General features: G+C 39.5%; 1 protein-coding gene and 1 non-coding gene across 2 annotated transcripts in view; both read right to left on the reverse strand.

Moving 5' to 3' along the window:
- The window catches only part of LOC124716904 (kinesin light chain), a 423,269-nt gene extending 415,176 nt beyond the window's left edge, over window positions 1-8,093 (reverse strand). Inside the window, exons 1-2 of the mRNA XM_047243463.1 lie at window positions 8,039-8,093; window positions 7,643-7,722 (exon numbers count right to left, since the gene is read on the reverse strand). The gene's annotated coding sequence lies outside the window, so the exon portion shown is untranslated. The remainder of the gene's footprint in view (window positions 1-7,642; window positions 7,723-8,038) is intronic.
- A 4,343-nt stretch (window positions 8,094-12,436) lies between these two features.
- Trnah-gug lies at window positions 12,437-12,512 on the reverse strand. The gene has a single exon. It is a non-coding gene; the product is annotated as a tRNA-His (tRNA).
- Window positions 12,513-23,197: the final 10,685 nt, after the last annotated feature.

Genomic DNA, 23,197 nt, shown 5'->3' on the forward strand with positions numbered 1-23,197 from the left:
CATCAATAGCTTGACACCAGTTTCCATCTTAACGTCAAGCTCTCTGTTGCGAGCTGAAAACAGGGGTGGGGGAAACAACGCATCACAGCACTTCGCCTCACGAGCTGCAGAAACGAGTGTACCAACAGTGATGGCGTGAGACCCGGTGTACGTCACGGCCAGGCGTGATGACTCTAGCAGCTGCCTGCAGATTAATCACCGCGCTGCTTGCAGCCTCATCCTCCGTGAAGCAAGACGCAAAGACGATGGGTGAGGCTCGTCTGGGCGAGCACAGAAATTCGACGGCCAGGGAGGCAGAGGTTTTACCTCTGTACACTCAGGTTACCACAGTAGTTCACAAGAAATACGCTTTTTGCATGCTGGACACTAATTTTTTTATTTCAATTATGTACCCAGATACGTTTTTAACAAGGCGTCTCCAGTGGGTGTCCTAGAACATCACAAGATTTTTTTGTTTCACATATTGAGTGCAGATTTAAAACAGTTCACTCAAGTTCTCTTTAATAATAAAACACACAGGTACTTACAGATCTGAATCTGATTCATTATCTGAAAACCAAGTAGTTTTCCCTCACCTGTTGAAAGCCTCCAATTTTTCATGTAGTCACAATGTTTTTGTAACATAACAATTAGACTTCTACTTTCTCTGTCTTGAGTGTCATTTGTTTTTGCAAGGGTTGCTAACTTTTTTTAATTACATGCTCAGGAGAATAAGATGATTTGTGATCATTTTTTGGCACGATGTCTATTGCACAGTCCATTAGTGTAAATAGCGAGCGCTTATTCGTATTTACTTGTTCAGTTTGCAGGAGTTCTTTTCTGCCATTGTTTAGTATATGTGGTTATTTTCTTGTCACGTTAGAAGGTGACTCATTATTTATTCTGTTTCCATGTCTTCCCCTCTTGTAGAAAGCAAAAGTTGATCAACTTGTCTCATATATCCGTGGTCCGACAGACTCTTTTGAGAGTCGAATTTTCGGCTGGTTTGTCCTACATATCTTACATCACATGTGTTGCAGAGTAATTGGTGGATTCCTGCCTCATGGTAGATGCCTGTGCCTCATTATTTTGGAAACGTATTTTTGGACTACATTGTCAGTTTTAAATGATGTGTTTACACCTTCTCTTTTGAAAATGCAGGTTGTTTTGTGTGAGAGTTTGTGCTCGTGTGTCACTGTCTAAAATCTTAAATTGCCTTTCTTGTTGGCATGTATTCTTTGTTTCATTGTTGTTCTGTCACTGTGCTTGTCTTTATATAGTATTATTGTGCTGTTTGTGGCTGTGTGGATTGTGTTTATTTACAGTATACGTTTAAATTTGTGGTTAGATTATTACTGGACCCATTACTTGTTGCTTATGAAATACTGCAACATATAATTACAGTAATTTTTTTTTTACATTGGTGGTTAGTACAGTCCTCCAGGAAAATTTTCAAGACACTGTAACCTCATAACTTCAACAACATCGAAATTTACACAACAAAGTAGAAGTGTGCATCCACCATAGCCAGTATTCATGATTTTAAATACAGGTCTGCAGATTATGTCTGTGCAAGCACATACATGAGGGAATGCTGTTTCTTTCTGTTGTTGCCATCCACATTCAGTCGTTTCATTTTCTTTTATTTACATATTTTAGTTTGAGGGAAGGCCCATCCAAGTGTTGAGGTAACTGAGAAATGTCCTGTGTTGAACATATGTCATAATTTTCTGTAATTTTCATGTTACTCTATTCTTGGAAAGTTAGTTGAGAAATGTAAACACTTGTATCCCATAAGCAAGAAAAATCTGCATTTAATGAGCAGTACCTACCCCAAGGATTCATCCTGGAATTTGTCGAGGGAGGGGGGAGGGAGTAGATTGTTCATGCACGACATGCCCACCTGTATGTAACTAGTAAGCAGCTCAAACTAAGATCCAAGCTGGCCATACCTTGGTTATGTGCACATTAGCAGTAAACATGTGTAGTCCGCACCACCAATTCTGGACAGTGGGTAATAAACCTATATGTAGCACACTAAAACATGACAGAACACAGTAATCTCATTTACTAATGTAAATATAGTTTTATCTTTCAATAGTACACCTGAGTTTATATGAAGTCCAGAATAATGTATCAGTTTTCAGAAGTCACCAAACTATATCACAGGCATAATTGGTGGCACTGGAGGTAATTACTCCAGAAATTAATCTCAGCTCAGGGGAACACCTTCTTTAAGCGTGTTACTGCATGATTACATTTATTAACAGTATTAATACATATCCCCCCCCCCCCATGAACCATGGACCTTGCCGTTGGTGGGGAGGCTTGCGTGCCTCAGCGATACAGATAGCCGTACCGTAGGTGCAACCACAACGGAGGGGTATCTGTTGAGAGGCCAGACGAACGTGTGGTTCCTGAAGAGGGGCAGCAGCCTTTTCAGTAGTTGCAAGGGCAACAGTCTGGATGATTGACTGATCTGGCCTTGTAACAATAACCAAAACGGCCTTGCTGTGCTGGTACTGCGAACGGCTGAAAGCAAGGGGAAACTACAGCCGTAATTTTTTCCGAGGGCATGCAGCTTTACTGTATGGTTAAATGATGATGGCGTCCTCTTGGGTAAAATATTCCGGAGGTAAAATAGTCCCCCATTCGGATCTCCGGGCGGGGACTACTCAAGAGGATGTCATTATCAGGAGAAAGAAAACTGGCGTTCTATGGATCGGAGCGTGGAATGTCAGATCCCTTAATCGGGCAGGTAGGTTAGAAAATTAAAAAAGGGAAATGGATAGGTTAAAGTTAGATATAGTGGGAATTAGTGAAGTTCGGTGGCAGGAGGAACAAGACTTCTGGTCAGGAGACTACAGGGTTATAAACACAAAATCAAATAGTGGTAATGCAGGAGTAGGTTTATAAATGAATAGGAAAATAGGAATGCGGGTAAGCTACTACAAACAGCATAGTGAACGCATTATTGTGGCCAAGATAGATACGAAGCCCACACCTACTACAGTAGTACAAGTTTATATGCCAACTAGCTCTGCAGATGACGAAGAAATTGAAGAAATGTATGATGAAATAAAAGAAATTATTCAGATAGTGAAGGGTGACAAAAATTTAATAGTCATGGGTGACTGGAATTCGGTAGTAGGAAAAGGGTGAGAAGGAAACGTAGTAGGTGAATATGTATTGGGGCTAAGAAATGAAAGAGGAAGTCGCCTGGTAGAATTTTGCACAGAGCACAACTTAATCATAGCTAACACTTGGTTTAAGAATCATGAAAGAAGGTTGTATACATGGAAGAACCCTGGAGATACTAAAAGGTATCAGATAGATTATATAATGGTAAGACAGAGATTTAGGAACCAGGTTTTAAATTGTAAGACATTTCCAGGGGCAGATGTGGACTCTGACCACAATCTATTGGTTATGAACTGTAGATTAAAACTGAAGAAATTGCAAAAAGGTGGGAATTTAAGGAGATGGGACCTGGATAAACTGACTAAACCAGAGGTTGTACAGAGTTTCAGGGAGAGCATAAGGGAACAATTGACAGGAATGGGGGATAGAAATCCTTGGGTAACAGAAGAAATATTGAATTTAATTGATGAAAGGAGAAAATATAAAAATGCAGTAAATGAAGCAGGCAAAAAGGAATACAAACGTCTCAAAAATGAGATCGACAGGAAGTGCAAAATGGTTAAGCAGGGATGGCTAGAGGACAAATGTAAAGATGTAGAGGCTTATCTCACTATGGGTAAGATAGATACTGCCTACAGGAAAATTAAAGAGACCTTTGGAGATAAGAGAACCACTTGTATGAACATCAAGAGCCCCGATGGAAACCCAGTTCTAAGCAAAGAAGAGAAAGCAGAAAGGTGGAAGGAGTATACAGAGGGTCTATACAACGGCGATGTACTTGAGGACTATATTATGGAAATGGAAGAGGATGTAGATGAAGATGAAATGGGAGATACGATACTGCGTGAAGAGTTTGACAGAGCACTGAAAGACCTGAGTCGAAACAAGGCCCCCGGAGTAGACAACATTCCATTGGAACTACTGACGGCCTAGGGGGAGCTAGTCCTGACAAAACTCTACCATCTGGTGAACAAGATGTATGAGACAGGCGAAATTCCCTCAGACTGCAAGAAGAATATAATAATCCCAATCCCAGAAAAAGCAGGTGTTGACAGATGTGAAAATTACCGAACAATCAGTTTAATAAGCCACAGCTGCAAAATACTAACACGAATTCTTTACAGAGGAATGGAAAAACTGGTAGAAGCCGACCTTGGGGAAGATCAGTTTGGATTCCGTAGAAATACTGGAACTCGTGAGGCAATACTGACCTTACGACTTATCTTAGAAGAAAGATTAAGGAAAGGCAAACCTACGTTTCTAGCATTTGTAGACTTAGAGAAAGCTTTTGACAATGTTGACTGGAATACTCTCTTTCAAATTCTAAAGGTGGCAGGGATAAAATACAGGGAGCAAAAGGCTATTTACAATTTGTACAGAAACCAGATGGCAGTTATAAGAGTCGAGGGGCATGAAAGGGAAGCAGTTGTTGGGAAGGGAGTAAGACAGGGTTGTAGCCTCTCCCCGATGTTATTCAATCTGTATATTGAGCAAGCAGTAAACGAAACAAAAGAAAAATTCGGGGTAGGTATTAAAATCCATGGAGAAGAAATAAAAACTTTAAGGTTCGCCGATGACATTGTAATTCTGTCAGAGACAGCAAAGGACTTGGAAGAGCAGCTGAATGGAATGGATAGTGTCGTGAAAGGAGGATATAAGATGAACATCAAAAAAAGCATAACGAGGATAATGGAATGTAGCCGAATTAAGTCGGGTGATGCTGAGGGAATTAGATTAGGAAATGGGACACTTAAAGTAGTAAAAGAGTTTTGCTATTTGGGGAGCAAAATAACTGATGATGGTCGAAGTAGAGAGGATATCAAATGTAGACTGGCAAAGGCAAGGAAAGCGTTTCTGAAGAAGAGAAATTTGTTAACATCGAGTATAGATTTGAGTGTCAGAAAGTATTTATATGGACTGTAGCAATGTATGGAAGTGAAACATGGACAATAAATAGTTTGGACAAGGAGAGAGTAGAAGCTTTCGAAATGTGGTGCAACAGAAGAATGTTGAATATTAGATGGGTAGATCACATAACTAATGAGGTATTGAATAGGATTGGGGAGAAGAGAAGTTTGTGGCACAGCTTGACCAGAAGAAGGGATCGGTTGGTAGGACATGTTCTGAGGCATCAAGGGATCACCAATTTAGTATTGGAGGGCAGCGTGGAGGGTAAAAATCGTAGAGGGAGACCAAGAGATGAATACACTAAGCAGATTCCGAAGGATGTAGGTTGCACTAGGTACTGGGAGATGAAGAAGCTTGCACAGGATAGAGTAGCATGGAGAGCTGCATCAAACCAGTCTCAGGACTGAAGACCACAACAACAACGACAACAATACATTTCCGTCCTGCTCACTAAGTGAAGTTGTATCGAGATATGTAGACACATCTTACACAATTGGAACTAGAAGTGCCACACAGTTCTAAATAATTCACCAGGAGTGATATATGCTGACTAACTTCTATCAGAACCTGGCAACAATGAATGTTTAGGTTCCCTTCACTTCACTGACATGCAATCAGCATCACTGCCTGTTGTTATTCTAACAGAGAATTTAAGAGAAATTTGTATGTCTACAAAAAATAATAATAATTACACTTGCACAGAAAGATCTACCGCTACAGTGGATAAGAGCTAACCATACAATCAAATCGCTGTCACTCCAATGCAGAAAAGTGTAAGAATGCATGAATCTTACAAAATCCATGATTATTACAGCGGTTGTTATCACTACTACAGGACCAGAACAATGATTTTCTTATGATATGTGATATTTCAGCATTTACTGTTTTCAACTACTACAATCATATCGTCTCATGGTACTTCTTGAAAAACCAGAAGAGTAAACAAAATTTTTGCTTTAGTTGCTGACTACATTACTCAATGCACACAGAGTTGTGGGCAACTGTTTCTCAAATTTCAGGTTCATCGTGATGACAACAATAGCGGTGTTGTGCGACATCACGTGCGCAAAACACCGAAAATGTTTCTTTTGCCTGTATATTGGTTTTGGTTTGTAGGTTTTGGTGAAGCCCCAGAGCTACATTAGGTTGGAAGGTGATAGTTGTGAGTTTGCAAAGCACTATCAGAAACTTCATTTAATCTGGAAGGTAACACTACCAATTTTTTGCGCACTTACAAAACTCTACATCAAATTTGTAGCTCTTTATCAGAAGCTATGCAGATTTTGTTGACATGTGTAGTTTTAATTCAGAAACACAATAAAACCCTGTGTGTTCTTGCGCTATTTCCAGTCCACAATGTTAGGCACAGGAAAGAATCAAAACACAGAGGAAGTAAAGAAAAAAATTATTCCACTACTATAGGTATAGTCAATACACCTCAGCACTTGACTGTGTATTTGTCAACACAACATGGAGTAATTGAATGAAAATTATTGGAGCATCATAAATGCCTGCAACACTGCTGAATAGGTTGAGCCACACGCATCTTATAAATAAAAAAGTCAATTGCAAGAGTGCGTGTAGTTGAAAACATCTGAAATTTACATTTACAAATATCATTTGATGACTGTCATCCTTCAGATGAGCAAGATTACAATATTAGCGTCCTTTGCTTACAAATTTCCAGTAAATCACTGCATTCTCCACTTTTATAATATTCACAAAATGTAACAACTTTGTTCAGATGAATTTATCTCACTGATACTGTTGGGAGCTTCACAAAATCTAGACAATATTACGGCTTAGCTTTTCCCAGAATATTCACTAATGCAATAGCCACAAAGAGGTAGGAATGAAGGAATTTAATAAGGGTTCAACAGTATTTTGCCATTAAGTGAATGAAGATTGGGTACCAGCTTCATGTAAAATTTAATCTTTTAAAACATATTCGACAGCTTTCTTCAATATATGCACATCACAAGTTTCTCTTGATTAAGTTGTGCATAACTCGTAATTAATCCATCCATCACCATTCAGGAATTTATTGAAGTATGTTACTTCTGCTGCATTTCTCAGTAATTGGTATACTGTTCTGCATACAGTATCTTCGCTCTTAGTTTCCAGTGATATGTGCGCTTTGTATGTAGAAAACTATTTGATCCAATATGAGGACTTAGTTACAAGCATTCTGTGCAAATGACTGATTACATATTCCGTATTCAGACTCTGGAACAGACACCAAAAATACATCTTTGTAACGTCTACCTTGTGTTGGAATACACAATGGTGAATTGGTGCCAGTCAAGGTACAAATTGACATTTACTAGTACATTTACTGACAGCAACAGAAGCACAACAATAGCATATACTGCATTGCGCAAAACTTTTATCGCCGCGAAAACTGATTGGAAAGAACAAATCAGTGTTCAGTAAGTACCACGAAAACTACAGTTCTATACTTCGATTTTCTTACTGCACAACTCAACACACCAAATAAGGGAAAGTGTTGGTGACAGCGTTGTCCATGATATGTAGTTTAAACCTTTCGCCGAAGGTAACAAGCAATTCATAAGCAAGATGAGTTACTAAAGTATTCAAAATATTGCAAACTTACTGCTTGTCGCGATCTTCCATAACTACTTCAGATGAAACCATAAGGACTGCTGTCCATTTATCAGTTCAGCGAAGTATGGTCTGAAAGAAAGAGCAGAAGCTAAGTAAGACTGTTTATTTACTCAAGCACATCGAATGGATTCCGTCTTTATTATTTTTTGTCTCAGATACCGAAGCCTGATTAGACGTCAAGAGCTACACAACAAATTTTGCCGCATGATGTCATGAGAAAATGGCGAGAAAGTTGACTCATGTAGACAATTATTCAACAACTTTTGAATGATGAAGATGAAAATGATGCTTTTTTGCAAATAAATACAGCTAGATTTCACATATTGCCACTTAAAACGCTTACAGATGGCAACAATTTTCGCTAAATGTATTCCATGCAACTTACCTGACAGTTCACTGGCACTACTTGCACAAACTTCTGCACGTCTGCTGCTGCACTCTGTCGACAGTCACACAAACAAAAGCTTCACTCGCCTTAGAGAATCGATAGTCATAGCTAAATTACCCTCGATCTCTCGAGAAAAATTATGATATACGTCTGTACGAGACAGTAGCATTTGGAAAAAAGAAGAATAGTCGTTTTTAGTTGTAGAAGGTTGCATCATGTGAAAACAATCAGACTTTTGGTTTTTGAAGAGGCTATTTTTAAGACTGTGCCACTGACACCTTAACCTATAATTTGTCTGTCTATATTCCAGAATATTGCAAGCGATGCGTCACAAAAAATTTGCACTGCCACCAGTACAAACACACACACACACACACACAGAGAGAAAGAAACCGAGATGGTGGGGTCAATAATAAGGGATAGGCGTGCGATGCAAGTGATCTCTCCAGGAGGAATGATTAGCAAACTTCTAGTTCGTCACTAGTATTATTTGCACTAGTTTGCTGTTCTATTACTTATCTTGATTACTGAAGTAAGACGTTAAGACTCCATCAATATATCGCTTCAAAATATTAGATGAACCACTGAAGGATGGTATACACCAGTGAAACATCAACATGCAAACCTTTAACTATGTACACCACTGTCAACACAGAACACATCAGGTGTTACTAAAGCTGCATGTTGGAAAGATATGTGTATACCACACAGAGCTGTGAGCAGCTTTCAAAGGAACGCTGTAGTGTTTCAAAAGTCAAAGTCTTCATAGTTCCCTTGTGGAGTGGCTGAATTTGAGTCTTTCCTGCTCATATTTGTGTACATTTTATTGCATGATACTTGCCTTCCACTTTTGTGGGAAACGCGAAGGCAAAATTACACTGACTGTAGCACACACACAAGCATTTAAGGAATCATTCTTTCCACACTCTGTTTGTCATTAAAAGGGGAAGCAGTCTTAACATGTGGTACCATGTTAGGCATCCTCTGCCACCCATTTATTAGTGATTTGCAGAATGTGTATATAGATATGCATTTTTTTGGGTGTTCTGCTGCACTGAAAAATCCATGTATATACACAAAATGTCTTTGATTCTGTTTTCTTGTTATCTGCTACAAGTGATGGCTTTATGTGTATTACAGGTACGCATTTTAAACAGGTTGAAAAACCATGGTGTAACATCTCATTGATGTCAAAGTAAATAAGGTACAAGTTTGGACAACAAATGAGTAGTACAGAAATTAGCTGTGGCCTTGTCAGAGGAAATCACCCAATCATTTAGTGTAATTTATATACAGAAGCAACAGAAAGAATCAACAAAAATATGAAGATGGCCATTGAGGCCTAAACCGGCTACGACTGCATCATTAAAAAGAAAAAACTTCATGTAGAAGCAAGTCTACAGCATTATGTATTGAAGCATCTGAATCCAACCATCTACTTAGACACATGATGTCATCAAAATGGTGGACACCCCTACTTCCAGCACATACAATATGGCAGCCGTACCATAATTATATACAATGCAAACAAAAACAAAGATCCGCTGGGAAAGCTTGAAGAGTCACAAAAACAAAGATGACAGGAGAATATTTCACTCCAGTAACGGAGTAAAACTGACAGGACAACCAAAGAAAATAGGGGTTTTGGATGGGGACAAGCTAAATATACAATCGCATGAAGAACAGCGTCATTCCAAAGCAAATATTATCCACAAAATCAAGCATAAAAAATTCTCAACATATGACAATGCTACAAACAGAAAAACCACAGGAATCGTACATTTTGGTTGACTTAAATAACTCAAAAGAAACAGTGTTAGAAAGCCATCACATGCAACTCCAAAACATGATATAGCTCTAATGAAACCTACAATACCAACACCCCACACACAAATCGAAAACCTAAAATCCCCAGATTCACTTGATCAATGGAAATAATACAAAAAACTATACACAGAAACAAACCATAAATAATGCATTAAAAAGCAAGAAAACAGAAGTTACGTACCAACTAAAGCCATTGCCAAATACAACTAGGTCCCCCCGCCCCACACACACATAAATACACACATCTACGTCTATACTCTGCAAACCACTGTGAGGTGCATGCAGAGAATATGTTCTCTTGTACCAGTTATTAGGATTTCTTTCTGTTCCATTAACATACGGAGCTTGGCAAGAATGATTGTTTGCCTCTATGCATGCAATAATTATTCTAATCTTATCCTCATGAGCACTGTGTGAGCAATATGTCGGGCATTGCAGTATATTGCTAGAGAAATCATTTAAAGCTGGATCTTGATATTTTATTAATAGACTTTCTCAGGATAGTTTATGTCTGTCATCAAGAGTCTGCCATTTCAGTTCCTTCAGTATCTCTGTGACACTCTCCCATGGCTTAAACAAACCTCTGACCATTTGTGTTGCCTTTCTCTGTGTACATTCAATATCACCTGTTAGTCCTATCCTATCTGGTATGGGTCCCACACACTGGAGCAATATTCTAGGATGGGTCGCACGGGGGATTTGTAAGCAGCTTGTTTTGTAGACTGACAGCACTTCCCCAGTATTCTACCATTAAACCGAAGCCTACTACCTGCTTTACCCATGACTGAGCCTATGTGATCATTCTATTTCACATCCCTTCAGAGTGTTACACCCAGGTATTTGTATGAGTTGGCCAATTTAACGGTGACTCATTGATATTACAGTCATAGGATACTACGGTTTTTCATTTTGTGAAATGCAAAATTTTACATTTCTGAACATTTAGAGCAAGTTGCCAATCTCTGCACCAAGTTGAAATCTTATCAAGATGTGACTGAATATTTATGTAGCTTCTTCTAGGCAGTAATTCATTATAGATAACTGCAAAAAGTCTGATTTCAATATCAGTATTGTCTGTAAGGTCATTAACATACAACACAAACAGCAATGGTTCCAATACACTTCCCTGGGGCATACCTGAAGTTACTTCTACATCTGATGATGACTCTCCATCCAAGATAACATGCTGTGCCCTCTCTACCAAAAAGTCCTCAATCCAATCACAAATTTCTATTGATACCCCATATGATAGTACTTTTGACAATAAGCCTAGGTGCGGTACTGAAACAAATGCTCTTTGGAAATCAACAAACACTTGCATCTGCCTGGTTGCCTTGATCCAAAGCTTTCAGTATGTAATGTGAGAAAAGTGTGAGTTGCATCTCACATGGTCGATGTTTTCAAAAATCATGCTGGGTGGCACTGAGGAGGTCATTCTGTTCAAGGTACCTCATTATGTTTGAGCTTAGAATACATTCTAAGATTCTAAAACAAATCGATGTCAAGCATATTGGGTGGTAGTTTAGTGTACCGCCACATATACAGGTCCCTGATCTGAGAAGCTGGGAGACCAGTCAACTTCATAATCTCGCCCAGTGCAACACAGAGTGAGTAACTATTAATTTTTTTCATATCTATTGCTAACAAAAAACAAGAAAAGCTCTATTACATTTCAGTATATAAGAAAAAGACTGCTAATTTTACCTCACACAAACACAAATGCATAAACCCCCAAAATATATATCAAAGTAACTCACTGGCAACACAGCATACTCTTCCAACAATTAGTTCATAGAATGATGACACAAAGTCAGATTGCTGAATACCACACATAACACAAACTACTTCAAACATGAACAGCCCTCACAAGAGTGCATGACCCAATAGTACAACACACCATCTACAAATTATGGCTAATGCCAATCTACTTAAACTGATACTTATGTGTACATGAAATTATGAAAAAGTAACTGATCTTCCTCTTACAATAATGAGTTGCTGTTTTTATTTCATACTTGAAACTAAGTATTTATGTAATTTGACATGCAGCACCATCAGGTGTCTGAACACAGAAAGGACGGAACTGTTAACCAATATTTACATCCCCATGTTTAATCATTCTGATACATTATAGCAGGAATGGTTAATAAAATACTCTTTCACTTGGTATCTGTGCAGCTGGAGATTTCTTGCCTGCATTAGATAGTGAATTTCACAGTTCATCCTAAATTCACTCTTATTGTTAAACACAGGTCCGAAGAGGTAAATATATTGCAAAGAGACTGTAAGAGTTCAAAGGTCATAGCCACATTCATTCTTAATTTGTGCCAGGGCTTTTTCAGTGAATGTAATGTGTTTTCACAACTGTTAACTTTTTAAATTCACAAATTGATGGAGTTTCCTTTCCTCCCCTCTTTCTTTCTCCCTAGGCAAATTCCAGGGCAATCATTTCTATTTAAATGGCTAATTAGTTCAGCTGTTGAAGAAAATTTGTTTGTTGCTAGAACGAAATTTTCACTCTACAGCAGAGTGTGTGCTGATATGAAACTTCCTGGCAGATTAAAACTGTGTGTTGGGCCGAGATTCGAACTCAGGACCTTTGCTTTCACGGGCAAGTGTGCTCTACCAACTGAGCTACCCAACCTGCCAGGAAGTTTCATATCAGCGCACACTCATTGTAGAAACATCCCTCAGGCTGTGGCTAAGCCATGTCTCCGCAGTATCCTTTCTTCCAGGAGTGCTAGTTCTGCAAGGTTCACAGGAGAGCGAGCTTCTGTGAAGTTTGGAAGGTAGGAGATGAGGTACTGGCGGAATTGAAGCTGTGAGGACGAGGCGTGAGTTGTGCTTGGGTAGCTCAGCTGGTAGAGCACTTGCCCGCGAAAGGCAAAGGTCCCGAGTTCGAGTCTTGGTCCGACACACAGTTTTAATCTGCTAGGAAGTTTCAAATTTGTTAGTTCCTTTATCCACACCACTTCAAAAAAATGAGGTAAAAATGCTTTGAGTTTGAACCTGTTCCTTTGTGCTTAACACAGGAGTCACAAAAGTTCCAAACTTTTCTATATGCATGAGTTCCTTGAAGACTTGGACAAATAGCCATAAGATTTTTTGCAGCGGAACTGCTATTTTCAGAAAAAAAAAAAATTTCACCAGCTAGAGCTCCACACATAAAACTACCCTTCAAAAGTAATGAAGTAGATAATGGGAAGTCTGTGTGGACATGCCCCTGAGAAAAATTCAGTGATGTATTATTTTTCACCCTAAACAGGATCCATTCTGCTCTCCCGCCTGATAACAAACACAAAATGATGAGATGCTGCTCAAGAAACTGTGGTAAACAGAATTGGTGTGAATTTGTGCCTAAAACAGTATAACAGCTGTGTGCACATACTGATGGAATGCGTACTTAAAACCATTCACAGATTCATGACAAATATAAAAAGCAGCCCTTTTATTTATAAAAATTACATACAAGAATAGGCGAGAACAAAATAACTGCTACAACAGTTAACTTAAAAAAGTCCTGTGTTACATACAAATATGTCACATTTTGTACAAGAATCAAGTTTGGTGGGAGAAAAGTCATAAAAAATACATTTCACTCACCTTGCTAATACCAGTAAACAGACAAGGTTAAATGTGTGAGAGGAGACTGGAAGATACATTATCAAACAGAATCTGCTGGTGTTTTTATACTGAGCTACTCTCACAGAGGATTCATATTCTCCAAGTGCTCAAAATGGTTCAAATGGCTCTGAGCACTATGGGACTTAACATCTGAGGTCATCAGTCCCTTAGAACTTAGAACTACTTAAACCTAACTAACCTAAGGACATCACATACATCCATGACCAAGGCAGGATTCGAACCTGCGACCGTAGCGGTCGCGTGGTTCCAGACTGAAGCACCTAGAACCGCTCGGCCACTGCGGCCGGCTCTCCAAGTGCAAATGATGAGGATTGTGACAAGTGCAATTGACCATTTCAGCAGGAATATACTTTCTTCAGACTAAAGGGGAAATTTCAAACTATAAAAATACATTTTTTTGCTAATAGTATTACTCTTATTTTGTGCTGCAGTCTGTGCTATTTTATTTAGCAATAATGTAGGACAGAATGCAAAGAAAGCTACACATAATATTTGCATATACAGAAAAGTAAATTTACTGTATTAAAGATAGTCATAAAAATCTTTGAATTTGACAAAAATGTAATGGATAGGTTAGTCTTAAGTTACTGTATGCTTTCCTACAATACATAGTGTGGTATATGTTTTGTAAAAAAAACATAACAATTGCTACAAATTTTTATGAGCATAATAGAGAGAAAGCACTGATATGCACCATGCTGGCGGCTGTGGCAGAGGAAGCGATTGTGGCCTTCAAAGCCGCCATGCATGCAGATAGGGCAGCTTTAAAGGTCACCCTGTCTGTAGAGAAGGAGGAGGCACGCAATCAACTGTGGCAATTGCACTCGCAGCTGGCAGAAGACATCTGTGCGGATGCCACCGGTAAAGAGAAGACACCTGCCACCACTCCCCTTACGGAGCACCCAGCGGAAAAACACAGCTCGGCAGACGCACCAAAGAAGAACACAGGTGCTGCCGCAAGAACACGAAAGCTAGTCAGGTCTGAGCAGCTCTGCTCCGATGAGTAGGCCACCACAGCGATCAGGACGCTCAAGGGTATCGACTACGTCGTCTGCTACACAGGGGAGACTCAACTGTGGACCTCGCTGAGTCTGCCAGCACAGCCAACGAGGGAGAAGTGGTGCCGATACATGACACACACATCTCTGAGCTCTTGGCTTCGACGCTCGCTCACCAGACACCGATGGTCGACCTGGACCTTCCCCTGTTCCTAGTCACCAGTGACGCAGCGTGACAGGGGGCTCTCACAGCCCAAACTGCAGTGCACCGTGCTGCAGCACCATAACGGACTGATCTCTTTTGATGAACATATGGCTTGGCATGGTATCCACTTGCACGGTACCTGCTTTTAACTTAACCCATTCTTGCACGACCTGTCGCAGTCAGAAAGATTCTGCTATTGCTCTTACTACCCGACCTAACTATCGGAGATGTTTTTTTTCCCTTGGCACTTGCCGTGGCACTTTTCTCCCTCTGCCCTTCAAACCACTACCCTTCGTTCAACTTGCAACCCAAACTATCTCCAGATGAGTGCATATTAATGGTCAACCTTAACCAGACGTATGCAAACATTGCAGTACCCACATCCTGTGAGACCTCATTTTAGTGAAAACTAACCCTTATGCAGAGATGGCAGTAGACCGTTTATGTTGGCCATCATGCCGGTGTTGGTGTGGAGGGGCTCTATCTATTTTCAAAAAAAAGAAATGATCAGTAAAAATCACTGTAATCTTCAAACCAACTCTAGCTACCATAATCTCAATACAAGGCATTGTAAAGACTTCCACTTTCCCTATTAGCTAAAACCAGAAATAACAATCATGTGAGCCACTTAGGAATTAAACTATTAGATGCACTTCCATCCCAAATTAAAGACAGAAGTTAATTCAAGCATGAAGTAAAAAAAACGGATGGGTAAATGCTTCTATAGTGTCAGCGAATATCTGTTTCTCACAATAAGCTGATTTAAACAAATTTAAACTTATTTTCAAATTATGAAATATTTATAAAAACTCTGTTAAATCCCCTAATACATTTTGTGCAGTTAATGCACTACATATTTTTGTATTGAGAATGTGTTTTTTTGTGTACTAAATTGTTTCTTATCTATTATGTACTTGGTATGTAATTTGCTTTCCTTGTTTATTATGTTATGTATTTTTATCATGTGTTACATGTATGCATTTTAATGACAAATCCTTTATCACATGTGATCTTTTGGATGATGAATAAAACAATTAAATAAAACTGGTGAACCTACAACAAATGTCAGCATCAGACTTGGCAGAGATTCATAGACAATATTCTCTTCAAATTTGCCTTTTGTTATGCATAGCTTAATGGTATCTTAGTCTTTTCCATTTCCCCACACAAACTTGAGGAGCATCTCAAACTTGTTATGAAAACACTGCAACATTTTGGTGTTGTGATTAACGATGACAAGCCAACAGACTGGTCTCAGTGGTAACACCGGTTCCCGTCAGGTCACCAAAGTTAAGCACTGTCAGGCTTGGCTGGCACTCAGATGGGTCACTGTCCAGGTCTGCTGAGTCCTATTGGCAAGCGGGGAGCACTCAGCCCTTGTGAGGCCAGTTGAGGAGCTACTTGATTGAGAAGTAGCAACTGACAACAGCTGGGAGAACAGTGAGCTGTTCACATGCCCCTTTATCTGCTTCCGGTTACACCTAAGGGCTGAGGATGACATGGTGGCTGGTCTGTACCACTGGGCCTTCAAGGTCCAAGTCTTTGTTATTTTTGTTTTGTTTTGTTTTTGATCAACAGTCAACAATGACAACTGTCAGTTTGTCATTCTGTTAGCAGCGATGGCACATGGCCTACTATGGAATGCCTGGAACTCAAATGGTGCAGCCACAAAACTACAACAAGTTACACCGATTTCTCAAAATGGTAAACTTTTGTCATCGGCACGTACCTCACACAGCTGCCACTCGAGTCCCATTACATAACTGCTCTGGGGGGGCAAACACACATCTGGCAAGTGAGACCCCGTATGGAATCTACAGATGCAATGAGCCTTTGACTGGATTAAAGACAGTCTCTTTCAGGCTACAATGTTGGCATACCTATTTCCCACCACCTCTCTGTCAATCACTTCTGTTGCGGGCGATTCTACTATTGGCGAAGTACTTCGGCAAATGTCTTAGCAACTGCTATGGTTTTTCTCCAGGAAACTGACTCATTCTCAGTGCAAGTGGTTGGCATATGATAGGGAGTTGTTCAAAGTGTATGAAGTGGTCCTCCATTTCAAAGATGATATTGAAGACAAGCCACTTACCACCTACACCAATCACTTACTGTTGGCAGACTCCATCCGCAACCTGTCAAAAGACAGTATTTTTGATGTCTAGATTATTTTGCACAACTTTCACCAAATGTCTGATTTCTTCAGTGAGCAGATGACATCATCACAGATTATCTCTTTGTGATCAATTCACTCTCAGTGCACATTGATTATGGTGAGCTGGTTAAGGCACAACTACAGGAGACACAATTACTTGATCTCATACATGACTCCAAAACTGACTTGCAAATTGAACATCCCACACGATACCTGGTTCACCAGCAGAAGTTTTGCGTGACCTGTCACAGGCCACTTTAGACCCATGATCCCACTCATTAAGTTGAAGGCTATTTTTATCGAGTGCTCAGGTTTTCACATCTGGGTGTCTGTCCAATAATTAGGCAAGTCACAGACCGTTTTATATGGCCAAATGTCAAATATGGTTGTAAACAATGGACCCAAGCTTGTACAGTTTGCCACTGTTATAAAATAGGCCAGCATGCACTGCTGAAAGACAATTACTATTTGAAACCAAAGGGTCACTCTGAACAAGTTCACCTGGATCTGACCATGGCCATCCCTGAATAATGAGGCTTCTGTTACATTTTTCACTGAGTTACCCACTGGTTGATGCCATACCATTCTTTGACATCATGGCAGAATCCTCGAGAGGCCATTTGTTCACTTATGGATTTCCCATTTTGGCTCCCTGCCCCTATAACAACTGATGAAAGCTGTCAATCCAATTAGCACTCTTCACCAAACTCTGCAACTTGTGTGGTGTTCAGCACCTCCAAAACACAGCGTATCAACCACAAAGCAATGGCTTAGTGGAGCACTGGCACCACTTACTTGAAACAGCATTGGTGCTCATAGGCATGCATTCAGCATCTACAGAAGACCTCTGCACTTTCCTAGGGGAAACTCTATGCCATGAACCTTGCATTACTCACTCACCAACACAACCACCAACAGACAAGGAACTCCACGTGGTCATCCACAAGATCGAGCAGCACATCACATGTCTCAGGATCCTATCCCAGCAGGCACACAGATCTCATAAAATCTTTGTTCATCAAGTCCTAAAAGACTGATGAGTGATGACACTGTTCACCCTACCACAAAACCACCTTATTCTGGCCACCACAGAGTGATAAAACAAGAGAACAATACCTTTGATATTCTACGCCATGGAAAACTGACAACTGTTACAGTGAATCATCTCAAGCCTGCTTGTATACTACATGATACCACGGGTATGATGATGCTAACACCCATGCAGATGTTGGCCGGTTGATTGATTTGAGGGAGGGGAGCAAACAGTGAGGTCATCGGTCCCAGCAGATAAGGGAAGGATGGCGAAGGAAGTTGGCTGTCCCCTTTCAAAGGAACCTTCCTGGCATTTGTCTGAAGCTATTTACACACAAATATCAGTTCAAAGACTGCCAAAGACGACAACGGTGAATCATGTAAGTTTAGTGGGAGTGACCCCTTTATAATAGTGACCCCTTTATAATGTCACTCAATATGCAGCGTTTTCAATCGGAGGATGTGTCTGTGAAACTAGTTGGTGACTTCGTCCTCGTTGAAGGACAGTATGGGGTGGGGGGTATGGCAGGCTGATGAAGTACCTCTTCCTACACAAATCACTTGCAGCTACAAACTCCCCTTGACATGGATCCAGACACAACAACACGGTTATCTGCTGACAGAACTCTTACCATCATGCCTGAAAGGAAACGATTTCTGCTTCAGAGTGCATTAACAGTGTGTGATACAACTCCAACTATGACCTCATCACTCCAACAACCTGTCTCTGTGCCTCTCCCATCTCTCTCCAACACAGACCAAGCATCACACTATGGCCAACCACACCATATCCCGTCTTACCACACACAATATCAACTGTATTACGATGAGACACAGACAGCAGTACTGTGCCTTTGCCGCTACCACACTGAGAAATGGTCTAGCTGTGCCCTATGCAAGCAGGCAGCCACGGCATGGTGTGCTCATGATTGACTGTGTACCGTGGCGTCAAAAATCAAGTGTGCCTTACCTGCACTGACTGCCCTCATTATTCTGTCTTGAGTATCCCTACCTGGACCCTCCCCACATGCAAAATGACAAACTGGTAAAAATTGCCATGGTATGCTAGAAGAGCGAGATCTAATTAAAAAACATTGTTAAAAACTAAACATAGACATATAACTATTAAGAGTGAGTTAGAAAGAATAATATGACTTATAAATTCTTTAGGAACGCTATAATTTTCAATGTATATATTGTACGAGGGTTGACTGAAAAGTAATACCTCCACCTTTGTAACTCTTCAACAGTTGGCAGTATTGGTATGTGGCAGGTTCTAGTTCGTTCCATAGCCTCTTCTCAACAGCTCCAGTTGGCGGGAGGCCTTAGCATTGAACAGTTGTGTTGTTACAGTGTAAAGTATGGAACCCTGCACAGATGGTCGGTCAGTGCAATTTGAGCAACATGCAGTCATTGAATTCTTGACAGTAGAAGGTGTCACCCCAAATGAGATTCATCAGGGAATGAAACCAGTTTATGGTGGTTGTGTTGGTGTGAGTACTGTGCGTCTTCGTTCTTGTAGTGCGAGAGGAGTTCCTGGCAAATTTCAAGTCTGTGCGCTTTCATTTCAGGAGTCAGCATCCGGGGTACCCATCATGCACAGATCTTCTGATAGCCAAGCAAAGAAATAATGTGACCCACACATTCTTGTGAAATGCCGATTTTGCTTGCAATTTCTCTCTGAGTGATACGATGATTGTCCTGAATCAATCTGTCAACATTTTGTTTGTGAAACTCGATGGTTGCTGTCACAGGATGTCCAACTCTTTCTTTGTCATGCAGGTCAGATGTTCCCACCTCAACATCTTTAAACTTACTCGCCCAACGATGCACAGTACTAACATCAACACAGTCACCATAAACTGCTTTCATTCTCTGATGAATCTCCTTTGGGGTGACACCTTCTGCTGTCAAGAATTCAATGACTGCACGTTGCTTAAATCGCATTGACTGACCATCTACGCAGGGTTCCATACTTTACACCGTAACAACACAACTGTTTAATGCTACGGCTTCCTGCCAATTGGAGCTGTAGAGAAGAGACTATGGAACAAGCCAGTACCTGCCACATAACAATGCTGCCAACTGTTAGAGAATTACGAAGTTGGAGGCATTACTTTTCAGTCGATCCTTGTAGATTAGGCTTAACCGTAACTGTTAATCTTTGTACAACTACAGCATTTAATTATGCAAGATACCACAAACAGGTGACCTAAGACTGATTAAAGCATGTGCTTCAACAGTTCCCACAAACTGTGCAAAAAATAATTTCCACCATGCACTAACAGATTTTAAACTAACTTGACTATATCAGAGAATTAATCTTTACTGTGTAATTGATACAGCAGAAATTATTTGTTACAACATTTGTTTTGTGGTGTCAATTCCTGTGCTGCAATTTGTTAGATTCTGTCTCTCTAAAAATGTCAAATGAAACAAAAACAAAAAAACTTCAAATTTGATTTCAAGAGTGTATTTTGTACAATTATTTAATTTAAAAAGACAATATGTCCCACTGATTACAGTATCATTGACAGGTGAAACTGTATGTTCACTGATATTTATTGAACTAATAATAAAGGTACCTGAGCTTTCTCCATGTTTCAAGCAATATGCAGCTTCCTACACACAAAGGAGGCAGAAGAGATAGCAGACATCTTACCCCTTTATTTAGCAGGTTCGAGTGAGATCTTTGTTTGTCTGTACTTTGTAGAGAGTAATGGTAAAGAGCTGTTGAAAGTGCAGCACAAAATTTTGTGGCAAAGTCCAGAATATTTCAATAAATGTAAGTCTTAACAGTTTTTCTTTTTGTGTAGTACTACAGGATTACTCTTGTGGGCAAAGAAGCATAAACCAAACTTTTTTTTTTGTGACCATTGACTGAAGTTGCAGAATGCAGTTTTGTACTTTGTGGATCCCTATCTCTATTCACAATTATGTCAAGAGTTGTACAGTCATGAGTGACCCTGACTAACAGTGGAACATGTATGTACATACAGCAAGCAGTAAAGGAAACTTATTTTATTTATTCATTTATTTATTTATTTATCTCTTGTTCCGGTGATCCATGTTGTGACAGTATCACAGGATATGGAACGTGTCAATTTTACAAGCTTTTGGCCAGAATTTATGGTAATACATAAAACAAAACAAAAACAGTAAACAGTAACTTAGGTCCCACTACAAAAAAATACATTTTAGATATAGATAGAGATTACAAAACAAAAAAACAGTGAACAGTAACTTAGGTCCCACTACAAAAATACATTTTAGAGAGAGATAAAGATTACAAAATAATAAGTGTTACAAAGAAATAAATATTGCAAAATATATGTTCACAATAAAAATATTCGGTATTACAAACACAAAATTGGGCATTTCACAATACAAGAGATGTTAAACACTGTAGTTCAGGAACTCTTCTAATGTATAAAATGATCCTTGCAATAGGAACTGCCTTAAGGTTTTTTTGAACAGGAGATCATCATCTATCAAACACTTAATTCTTGAAGGGAGGGCATTAAAAATCTTACAGCCACTGAAATGGACTCCTTTCTGCACCATACTTAGATTTGGCTGTTCATAGTGGATATCATGTTTCCTTCTAGTATTGTGACTGTGATATGCACTATTCAGCTTAAAGATGGATTTTTCTTTCCTTATGAAGCACATCAATGAGAATATATATTGCGCAGTGGATGTAAGTATTTCAAGCTTCTTAAAAAGATTCCTGCATGTGGCTCTAGGATTGACTCCACACATGATCCTTATGGCTCTTTTTTGTACACACAGTACTTTTTTAGCCAGTGGCTGATTTCCCCAAAATATAATTCCAAATGCCATAATTGCATGAAAGTAACCATAATATGCTGACTTCATGGTTTCCATATTTCTATAAGAAGAAACAATGCGCAATGCATATGTTGCTGAACTTAGTCTTTTGCACAGATCCACGATGTGGCTGGACCAATTCAGTTTGCTATCAATATGCAAGCCTAGGTATTTTGAGGAATCTACCCTGTTCATTGTCTGCTCACCTACCTTTACAAATATTTCCTCATCTTTGGATGTTTTGTGGAACTGAATGTAGTTTGTTTTACAGTAATTTAAAATAAGACCATTAATGTTGAACCAGTTCACCGTTTCATTTAAAATCTTATTTGCCGTTACCTCAAGCTTATCTTCCGAATTATCAATAAGTAGTGTAGTGTCATCCGCGAAAATGGTGAATCTACAATATTCCGTAGAGAGAGGAAGATCATTTATAAATATAATAAAAAGTAGGGGGCCCAGAACTGAGCCCTGCGGCACTCCACATGAGATGGTACCCCATTCTGAAGATATAGGGACACCAACTTGACTACCTACTACAACTTTTTGTTTTCTGTTTGACAGATATGAGTCGAGCCATTTCCCTGCTGCACCACTTATACCGAGATGTGCAGCTTTTTGTAAAAGAATTTGGTGATTTACACAGTCAAATGCTTTTGTTAGGTCACAAAATATGCCAATCACTTTCAGTTTTTTGTTGATAGATTCCAAGAGTTTGCCAGTAAATGCAAATATTGCATCTTCTGTTGACAAACCTTTCTGAAACCCAAATTGACTTTTGCTGAAGCTATTGTGTTCACTGAGATGCTTAACTATCCTGGCATGCATTAGTTTCTCTAAAACTTTCGAAAAGCTTGTCAGTAGTGATATTGGCCTATAGTTAGCAGTATCCGTCTTATCCCCCTTCTTATACAGCGGTTTTACAACTGCATACTTAAGCCTCTCAGGAACTATTCCTTGCTTAAGTGATGCATCAAAAATGTGGCAAAGGACTTTACTTACATGGCTGGAGCAGTATTTTAATAATTTGTTAGAAATGTTGTCAATTCCAGCAGAGTTTTTACTTTTCAGGGATTTAATAACTCTTTCAATTTCTTGAACAGTGACTGTTTTTACCTTCATGTGTTGCACTAAACCAGGTACTCTAGCTTTCAAAAGATTGATGGCTTGCTTCATGGACCCTTGTAAACCTATTTTTTCTGTTACTGTTAAAAAATTGTAGTTGAATGTGTCTGCAACTGTTTTTGGATCGCTAACAAGATTACCCTCACTTTTGATTTGGATATTTTCACTACAAACTGCATTTTTCCCGGTTTCCTTCTTTACAAATTTCCAGATAGTTTTTACTTTATTGCTTGAGTTGTCAATTTCTGCCTTCAAGCACATGTTCTTTGCTGCCTGAATTGTCTTATTCAGAACTTTACTGTAGATTTTATAGTGTGTAATCCTACTGTTATCATTTG

Source organism: Schistocerca piceifrons, chromosome 9 (assembly GCF_021461385.2).
Source record: "Schistocerca piceifrons isolate TAMUIC-IGC-003096 chromosome 9, iqSchPice1.1, whole genome shotgun sequence".
Taxonomy (NCBI): domain Eukaryota; kingdom Metazoa; phylum Arthropoda; class Insecta; order Orthoptera; family Acrididae; genus Schistocerca; species Schistocerca piceifrons.